The following is a 9,784-nucleotide window of genomic DNA, read 5'->3' on the forward strand; positions in this document are numbered from 1 at the left end:
GACTAGCCCAGGAGTTTTCCTCCGGGCGAGATGGGAAGGATGAGGCTGGGGAGGAGACCCGGGGGATTCAGACGAACAAAAAGCGACCCGGTCCCCCTCGCGGTCCTCTCTCCGGAGAAGAGAGGGCCAGAGAAAGAAGGAAAGGAAGCGAACGCCTCCTCACCGCGTCCCCCCCACCCCGCCCCCGAAACAGTACACAAAAGGTGAGAAGATCAGCGACAAGTCCAGCACCAGCAGTCTTCTCCCCCTCCACACACACACACACATCGCCAACACCACCCCCCCTCCAGCCACCAGCAGCAAAGAGCAAGAAATAAAAAGCCAAGCGGATCACTTACTCTTAGGAACTGGGAGGAGCGGAGCGCTGAGTTCCACTGAGGCTCCTGCTTAGAAACTGTTTAGACGCTAATTTTTTTTCCCCCTTAAATTATGATTCATCTAAAGAACACCCTTTTCTCCCAGGGATGGGGGTTGGGGGGGGATAGATGTATACACGGGTCTGAGTAATGGGAGTCTCTTTTTCTGGTCTTCTCATTCAAGAACAAGCCGGTACAAGTGATTCTGGAAAAGGGGAGGGGACTCGCGAAGCGGGGGAGAAGATACTTACGCGGTGCAGAGAGCAGTGGGACCCACCGAGCCTTTGGGGGGGGGCAGTCGGAGAGAGGAGGACACGCGCGCGCACACGCACCGGGAGAGATCTTGCGGGTGATGAATATGATAATTGGACAAGGGACGGTGAGTCCGTGCGGGCACGCGCGAGCGGGCCGGCGGGGAGAAGGAGACGGGAGAGAGGAGAGGGTGGGCAGGGGGAGGGTGGGAAGAGGAGCGGAGAGAGCGCAGCAGAGGCGGCGAGAGGTGAGAAGGGAGGAGAAGAGGGGAGAGAGGAGAGGACAGGAGCGAAGCGGAGAGGGAGCGGGCGGACCCGGCGAGAGCTCTTTTGCGCCGCTCTGCTTCCCCCGGCTGCAATGGTGTATTATTTCCGAGCGCTCCCTCGGCTGAGGGCTCCGCTCCACAACAAGATTTACTTTAAGACACAGCTGAAGGAAACAGGAAGACTGCACGTCACAGTCTGACTGACGTACCCGGCCCCAGCACCCAATCGCGAGGCGCCTTCGGATTCAAGGGGGGATAGCGAGGCAAGAGAACTTGGGAGGAGAAAAAAAAATATATAAAAGGGGTGGGGGTGAGGGGCTGGGAGGAGAGGAGGGGAGAGGGGCCCCACGCTCCCCTCCCCTGCCTCCATCCCCGCCCCCCCTCCCCACCTCACCCGCGCCCGACTGCCGCTGCTTCGGGGCGACCGGCTCGCTGCGCCCGCGGCCGGAGCGAGCGGTCTGCGGACGCTGTGCTGAGAGCCGCTCGGCTCACACTCGCTCTTCCAGGACGCAGGTCCTTTTTTTTTTTTTTCTTTCCCCTCCCCTTCATTTCTCAGATACCGCTGATCGAGTTCGCCGAGCGGCCGAGCGAGTGAGCGCTCCTCGGACGGGAGGTGGAGGAAGGCATAAAAAAAAGTGTTCTGGAGAAAAAGTGGGGGTTCAAAGGGGGCTGGGATGGTCTACGAGGAGAGAGCGGGGACCCTCAAATCATTCCACTTTTTAAATGATCGTAGCTATCAGGAATACATGTCACCGTGGCTTTCTTTGAAAGGAGATGTGGACAGTACAGGTAGGTTTGGGATTAAAATAATAGGTGCCAGAGGTTTGGCGTCGGCTCCGCTGCATCAGATATGAGAAGATCAGTATTGGCTGAATCCCAGTTAATCTCCCTTCAGAATTGTTAGGAAGAAGAATATTTGTCCTTGGTTACCTCTAACAACCTTATCTGGATTGTAGGTACAGCAACCATTGGAGGCGGGGGGGATGTTACAAACATTACTACCAACCGATTACCGCTACAGTAACTCACTCACCCCAGAATGATTAGAGAGAGGTTTCATGTAGGATTTACACCGTTTTGACGCCTGGGTAACAAACTTTAAAGTTTCCTAGGTAAGAAATTTCAAGCGCTTAAATTTCGGGCTTCTGCGTCAAGCCACAGAAAATTCACTTTGTTTTGACATTTCTTGGTCGAAAAATAACCAGCGAGATTTCTTTAGATCATGTGGTTCTTGAAGAGCTGCTTGGGATTTGAAAGTTGCTAATGCTAAAGCGCAAGATTCCAGCCTCAGCGAGGACCGGGCACAGTAAACGGGCTTTTAAGAAGACAACCGCGTTTATGACTTCAAGGTCCTATAAAAGCTGGGACTCGCAAGGGCTGTGAAGCAGAAACATTCACACCCAATCGATAAGACACTCTTTTTTTTTTTTTTTTTGGTAGGATGGGGACAAGTATTTTTCGTGTGTCCCTCGAATTTAACCAGATCAAAGGTTGAATCGTGTTGCGTCGTGACAACAGAGTGTTTGTGAAGTGTGTTACAAGTGCACTGGCCAACTACCACCACCACCTTCCGCAACACACACATACATGCACACTTTTCCTGGGACAATTTCAGCCTCAAATTCATCAAACTGTGAAGAAGTCTAATCTTTGAATAAGAATAGTGACAATAGTATGTTCCAGTCCATACCCTGTAGGAAACTTTTGGCACGGGATTCAAACATTGAAAAGAAGAAGGGGAAAACAATTAAGCCGGCTGGGTTAGGTGTTGGGGATCAGAAAAGAAAGGAAAAAAAAAAAACAAAACAGACTTGCTTGAGCATCCCCCGCCTTCATGTCTCCCTTCTCGCTGCCTCCAGGCACTCCCCCCACCCATTATGGAAACAACACAGAGGCTGGCAGACACACGACTCACACTTCCAATGATCGGCCACTGCATCAAGTGTTCTATCGAGATGTGACAATTTAGACTGGGCACGGAAATAATCTAGCCACATGCCCATTAGATACAGGATGGAATAGTGTTTCTTTTGGTTGGGTCCTTTCGAGGTAAGCGGGTGTACTGAGCGGAGAAATGTGGGTTCTGTGAATGGATCAGCGCTACTTCCTTTCTCCTTTTTCGTCCTAGTAGTATCTTCCTTAAGTAGCCCAGTGTGTACCTGATCGCGGCAGCCCACAATTACACGGGCAGAAGTAAAGGACACAAGCCCTCCACACCTTAAAACCATCTGCTCAGCTTGACATTTAAAAGGGAGGAGGGCAGGGAAGGAGGAGAGGAGAGGAAGGGGGGAAGAAAGGAAGCTGAGAGGGAGAAAAGGTTCAGACTCGGGAAGGAAACGGCTTGAACTTTAGCCCACAAGTTTATGTCAACTGCACCTAGCGCCCGGGCGCACGTTTTGCACACACTACGCCCGGGAACTGGCGGTGGGAAAAGTTTCCTGCGAGCCCTAGTAAGTCCTTTATCTCTCCCGGGGGAAGGCAGGCCCGAGTCGAGGTCGGGGTACCCCGCCTGGCAAACGACAAAGCTCCTCCACCCCGCAGCCTCGGCGGCGGAGGCTCGCGGCTCGCCGGCTCTGCCGCGGTGGTTCGCAGCCCGCACTGGGGGCACCAGAGCGGCTTGTGGAGTGAAATAGGAGCGCGCGCGACGCTGGGCCAGCGAGCTCGGTCCGCAGCCCAGCTAGGCGAGCTGCGTATGCTGAGGCCAGAACTGTCTTCTAAAGTCTGGGTGACATACAGGCCAGGCTCCTGGCAACCTCTCAGCCAGAACTTCGGCGTTCTCCCGTGTCTCAGGCCGCCCTGGATCAAGGCGTGAGGCCCAAGCTCCCTATCTCCGGCTACTCGCGGTTTGTTTTCTGATAGGCGAGAAGCGATCAGTCAGCCCGGAGACGAGAAGTCGCCTAGATACAGGCTCCATCTCTGAAACCATCGGGCAAGTTTAGGGTCAGTCCCTTTCTCTGCCCTACTGCCAACACAACCCCAGTAACTTAAAAGTTAACCCAAGTTCTGACGGGTCTTCCAACAAACCTCATCCAGGCAGTCTACATTTACTGATTTATCAGAAGGGTGATCTGTGCGTTCTTAGTCAAACTCTTTCACTTATCACTTACGCATCTGGTTCTGGGTTAAACACACTTCTGCTTGATATTTCTTCGGTGTATTTTACCCCTCAGGTTCTTTCTTAAAGCCAGTAGGTGGGGGTAGGAGAGAAGAGTGCATATCAGTAATTTTAAAACCTTACAAACAATCGTTAGCAGGTCCTAAACAAACCAATTCTGGGAATTGCAACCAGATCCAGCTGAGAGACAAACATGGATGTTTATTTCAGGAGAAGGATGCTGAAGATCCAACCTGGATATACACCTAACGCCACCCACCACCCACTACCACCACCACCCTGAAGAGAGGAAGAAAAAGAAATAAAAACCAACTCTAGGGTGCAGGCCGGCCTGCTGCAGGCTGTCTAGAGGCAGACTGCCTGCCTGCCTGCCATATTCCTGCTCTTTCTCTCAATCCCTATGCCCAGTGTGAGGCCAAGACCAACGTGGATTTGTTCTGAATTGGTGGTGGGGGGGTGGGGTGGGGGAGTGAAATGCCAGGAGATCAGTAGCAAGTAGCAGCTGCAAGGTTTCTCTCCTGGGAACCCCACTGCTTAGAAGCCTCCAGAGCGATGCTTGTTTAACCAACAGCTTTCAAAGTAAACAGAAGCGATTCACTCCAAAGAAGTTGAACTATAACTCTTACAAAAATTTGGGGTCGGGGTGCTGGCAGAAAAAGTAATTTTTTTAAAAAAATAATAAAGCCCCCACCCCCAAATCAGGGCCCAGTACAAAGCTTCAAGGAGCCTAAAATTGTCATAAAATCCATTGAAAGGATTCCTTACAATAGCGACCTCGAAGAAAATCACTCTTCCCCCACAAACACACACGCCCTGGGGAGGGGGGCTTGGTTGTCAGTGATCGAAGGGGCACACTACTACTTGATTTTATGGAAGTGGGCGAAAACAATCAAATGGAGGTACGATCCCTGCCCCAGAGTAGAAAGGAGTAGGCTGAGAGCTCTGCGACGCCAACCCTGGCTTTGCCTCAGGCACCGAACTTTCCAATATCAAGATATTAACAGATGGTGGTGAGCACATGGAGGGCTGTTACTTACATAATCCAGCCACTCCGCCCGGGCGCGCTGAGCCCAAAAAGGCGCCCGCCAGGCCGCGCGCGCGTGTCTTCGGAGGGGTGCTCTTGCCCCACCCCCGACCTCCCTCCGGAATAACTTGCCTTTTTTCAACCCCACCGGGCTCTTTGAGGGTTAGGATTTGGAGAGGTTGTGATTTTAGGCGGGGGTGGGGTGGGGGGGGGGAACCACACATCGATCCTCTTGGGCTTTATCTTCTTCATTCCACGGTAGAGAAGAAGCCAAGGGCAGAGGGAAGTGAAGGGGACGCTTTCGAAGAGAGCTGGGCGATCTCGCTCCGAATCTGGGGGTGCTGAGGAGTGGGATTCACGCCATTTACACCCCTCCCTCTTTGGCGCGGATTAGCATCTCTTCCCGTGTCCCTGAAATACTAGAGCAGGCTCGGGCCGCAGCCAGGGAGAGTGGGGTGGCGTGAGTGTGTGTGTGTGTGTGTGTGTGTGTGTGTGTGTGTTTGTGTACGCCTCTGCACGCGGGGGCGCAGTGGGCAAAGTTACGCAGAGCCTCTGGGCACCACCGTACTTTCGAGCTTTGGCAGGATTTTAAGCACTGGGTCTCGCACGTGGGGAACCCCTTTCGGGCGGAAGCGCCCGCTTGCCTGCACGCCCACAGCACCTCCCCGGAGGCCCGGTCGTCCCCTCCCCGACCCCGTGTGTCTCAGTACCTCCGCGTGCGTGCCCGGGGACAGATTTGTTTGACGAGCCTCCTTCCCGATGGCGACTCGGGGCCGCCCAAACCCGCGAGGAACACGCCTGCATGTGTCGGAAAAGTTTCGGGTCGGGTGGGAAGGCTGGGAGTCTCCTCTGCAGCCCCGAGGCGGGAGCGGGGCCTCCGAGTCAGTATCTTCCTCCGGGTCTCCTCCTCCCTCCCGGCCCTTCCTTCCTCGCCCCGGCCCCGCGCTAGGTGTCGCGGCCTCTCCGGTCGGGAGACGACGCGCGCGAATAGCGGCGGCCGTGGCGCCGCGCAGCGGGCGGAGGGCGCGCCCCCTCTCGCCCGCTCGCCCCGTGGGGGTGCGGGTCGCCCCGCCTGGACCCCGCGGCCCTGCCCTTTCCCCGGGGCCGCCACCCGGCTCCGCGGGCCAGAGCTGGGCGCCCAGCGGGCGCGGAGGGCAGCCACCTGCTCCCCGCGCGCGGCGCGGAGCCGGGAACGTCCGACGCCGCTCGGCCGGCGCTGCCGGGAGATCGCCCCCGCCGCCCGCCTGTTGCTGCGGGATCTAGGCGGCGGGGTTCCCGCAGCCAGTGGGATAGCTCAGCCTGGAAGGTGGGGGCCACCACTGGGGACCCAGATAGGGGCGGGGACGCTTGGAGGGCTTGAGACCTCCCCTTCTGCCCACCCCCTTTATTTTTTCATTTGGCTTTTCTTAGGACCGTTTTCAGACAAGGGTGTGAATTTCGGAGAAGATGCTCTTTTCAAGGGGCTTTGATGGTAGGACTTAAGTCATCCCTACTGCCCATTTTAGGAGGCTTTTAATCTGGACGCCAGCTAGTCAGAAATAAATAGGTGTAGGCCAGGCGCACCGAGGGAAAAAGAGAAGGAAGGTCTCAGTTTGGATTTATTTGGGGGGGGGGGGAGCGTGAGTGACTCTGGAAAGTTGCATTTTGTTTAAATTAGAGCAAGACAAAGTTGAAAGCCAGATTTCTATAATTTTTCTAGTAATATTTCTTTTATGAAGTATCTAAGTGTCTGTTTGTCATCATTTTGAGATCAAAAGGAAAATCCATATGCTGCATAGTTTTTCAAAATTGCTATTTAAATATGTTTTAAATGTTTTATCCGACGTGGAGAAGGCTGCTCAGAGGCAAGGCTGGTGACAGGGAGAGTGGGCTGGCTTGATGTGGAGCAGCGGTTCCCAAGACAGGGCTAGATATCAAGAATCGCCAAGGGAGCTTTTCAAAAATAAAGATTTCTGGGGCCACCCCAACTAGGCAGTCAGCAGGAGGACGTGGGAATCCAGGGGTCACACTGTGTTTCCAGTAACTGCTTAGTGAGTTGCTGACTCTGTGACCGTGGGTGTGTCACTCTATCTGAGCCTCAGTTCTTTTTATCTGTTAAGTGGGGATATTATCCAACTCCCAATTGTAGAGAGCTTTACATGAGTAATATTGTTCAGCATATGACTGGTGCTCAATAAAAATAGACACTGTTCGATTTACAAATGTGTGTTCATCACACTTGCACTGGCCTGTCCTCCTCCTGTCATAGACACCTCTGCTCCCCCCGCAATATTGTGGTGAAGCTAACAGGACTCTCATTCAATGTCTGTATGTTTTAGCTCATGCATAGTTGCTGCTTTGGACGCTTCATATGCTCACCTTCCATGAAAACTAGAATTGGGGCATGTTTGAAAGCGGAAGTTAGGCCCTGTGTTCTTGAACTTAGAATTGTCCATCAGGCCCACGGGCAACCATTTGTCAATCTGAAATCCTTGCTTGCTTTCTTTCTCCCATCCTTTCTTCCCTCTTTTATAAATGCCACACCTTTCCTACAGAAGCCGCCAGGACAAATATTTCTATTCAAGGAGGGAAAAGCAAGAAGGCAAAAAAAGGTTTTAGGTAAAACTGAAACGAATGGACTTCATCTATCCTAAGTGTGAATCAAATGGACATCATCTGTTTACATGTGTGAATGAACAGCTCCCCCAAATCTATGTCATGTACGATACAACCCTTCATAAAATTAGGTTTGGCCCAATGAATAGGAGCACGCCCCAAAGTAATTAAGGGAGAGCTCAGCCAGAGGCAGCTGTGAGAAGGGAAAGTAAGGTTGGTGGGAAGGGACCCTGGCTGGCTGGGACTCTACACCGATGAGAGGGGAAGAAAGTCAGAGGAATGCAACCAGCAGAGAACAGATCAAGGAGTGGATTTTAGAAGTGGACATAGCCGTAAGTGGCTACTTAGCATCCCAAGGAGGATGCTTTGCTGGTATCCTCAGAAGGCTTGAGATTAGTAATCCCTGTGTATTCTTGGAGAGGGGTTACCGAAGAGATTTTTCCAATTTAGGGCACGCATGGGCCCAGCCCTTAGTGAATGAGCCCAGGAGCTGAGAGTGCTCTCTGAATGACGGACAGTGAAAGCATGACCCCTAGATGCCTGTCCTCCCAGGGTCCGTGGATCTTCAGGCCAGTGTGGAAGATTCCTGCTGTCTGGCTCCTAGGGGTGAGAGGGATATGTCTATGACTCTAGGGGACAAAACAAAGGCCCTCAACAGGTACAGAGAAACACACACCTGGAGCCAGGCTGTAGGGAGACAGGTATCTTTGGGTTTCTTACTCCCAAGCGCCCTCCTGGTGGTGGTCCTGGTGGGAGGAGTACTTTTGCCCACATTTGTTGGTGGGGCAGGGAGAGCAGGGACAGCAGTGGAGACAGGAAGATTTGGAGAGGGGGGCCTATGTCAGGGGGTAGGAGAATAAGGTCAGGAAGGGAATATGAGTAGATGCTGGGTAGAGGTGAGGGGAGATCACGGGTGAGGGTGAGCGGGGGGAAGTAGGTGTCCTACAGAAGGTGCCTGGTTGGGGGCAGGGGGTAGCTTGTGGAGGTAGGGACTAGGGAGTGGAGTTCAGGGGAAGGGGGAGGAGGAGACGGGTATGGACCAGAGCAGGTAACTAGGGAGCACAGGGTGCAGGAGGTTGGGGGGGTGGGCAAGGAGGCTCCCGTGGGGCATAAGGGATATGAAGTGTGGTTTAGATGGGAGGGAAGGCGAGGCTGGAGGCTAAATTCGACCCTGCTCCAGGCTGAGGGGGGCGGGAAATAGGGGTGGAGGGACCTGTACCTCTTCGCCAGTCTGGCCAGGCTCTGGGAGGCTCTGGGATACCCTCTGATCCCTGTTGGCAGGAAGACTTTAGAGCCCGCCTGTTGGCCACCACTTGACAGGAGCAGGCAGCCAGGCTCCGCAGTGGTGGGATGTGCCCGATTGGGAGGGGTCTCGCCATGCCTCCCCCACTACCCAGGGCTCCCTTAGCCCTGCTCAGACTGCAGGGTCCCTACAGCACCCTGCCCCGGTAGTAGCTTCCTCCTTCCTCCCAGCTTCATCTCCCTCCATCCTCATCCTAAGCCCAGGGTGGCTCCCTGACAACCCCAGGTCCCTGAGGAGGAGGCCGCATCCTTTTCCCTCTTGGAGTTGGTGCGTTCACCCCTTTGTCTTAATGCCAGTCTTCTGGGGTGGTGCCTGGGGGGGAACCAGGCAGGAGGGGCTGCAGAAATCAAAGTAGGCTCAGAGAAGATGGAATCATTCGACAGATAATTACTGTTTGCAAGACACGGCTGAGCATGGCAGTTGGTGACCCTGTTGAGAGAGCGAGTGGACTGGAGAATTTTTGGTTCTTTTCCAACACGGATGGACAGTGAGGATGTGTTGGATCTAGTCAGGTTTCTGAAACCTCAATTAAGAGCAGGAATCTAAAGGAAAGCTGTGTGGGGCAGAAGTGTCAACACCCCCTCTCTCCATATTCCAAAGTGGTCTTTCAGAGAATATGAGAGGGAGGGGCGTAGGCATAGTGATGAGCAGTGATAGAAAATTCTAGCATCTACTGAGCACTTCCGGCATCAGAACTGTGCCAGATGCTTTATGCCCAGCACTTCCATTTTCTTCTTTCTCAAATGCCATAGACTATAAGACACACCATCCATTTAAAGATGCCCTTTGGGAGAAAAGGAAAACATAATGACCTTAAATGCGCAATCGATTGTAAGACATACTGATTGCAGGAACATAATAAAATATGAGAAAA

General features: G+C 53.5%; 1 protein-coding gene across 3 annotated transcripts in view; it reads right to left on the reverse strand.

Moving 5' to 3' along the window:
- PROX1 (prospero homeobox 1) overlaps positions 1 to 1,161 on the reverse strand; it is a 55,775-nt gene extending 54,614 nt beyond the window's left edge. For 2 of the 3 annotated variants that reach the window (XM_018060737.1, XM_013970387.2), the window contains exon 1: positions 339 to 1,161. The gene's annotated coding sequence lies outside the window, so the exon portion shown is untranslated. The remainder of the gene's footprint in view (positions 1 to 338) is intronic. The other variant, XM_013970386.2, reaches the window with a different exon arrangement.

This window comes from Capra hircus, chromosome 16, assembly GCF_001704415.2.
Source record: "Capra hircus breed San Clemente chromosome 16, ASM170441v1, whole genome shotgun sequence".
NCBI classification, from domain to species: Eukaryota; Metazoa; Chordata; class Mammalia; order Artiodactyla; family Bovidae; genus Capra; species Capra hircus.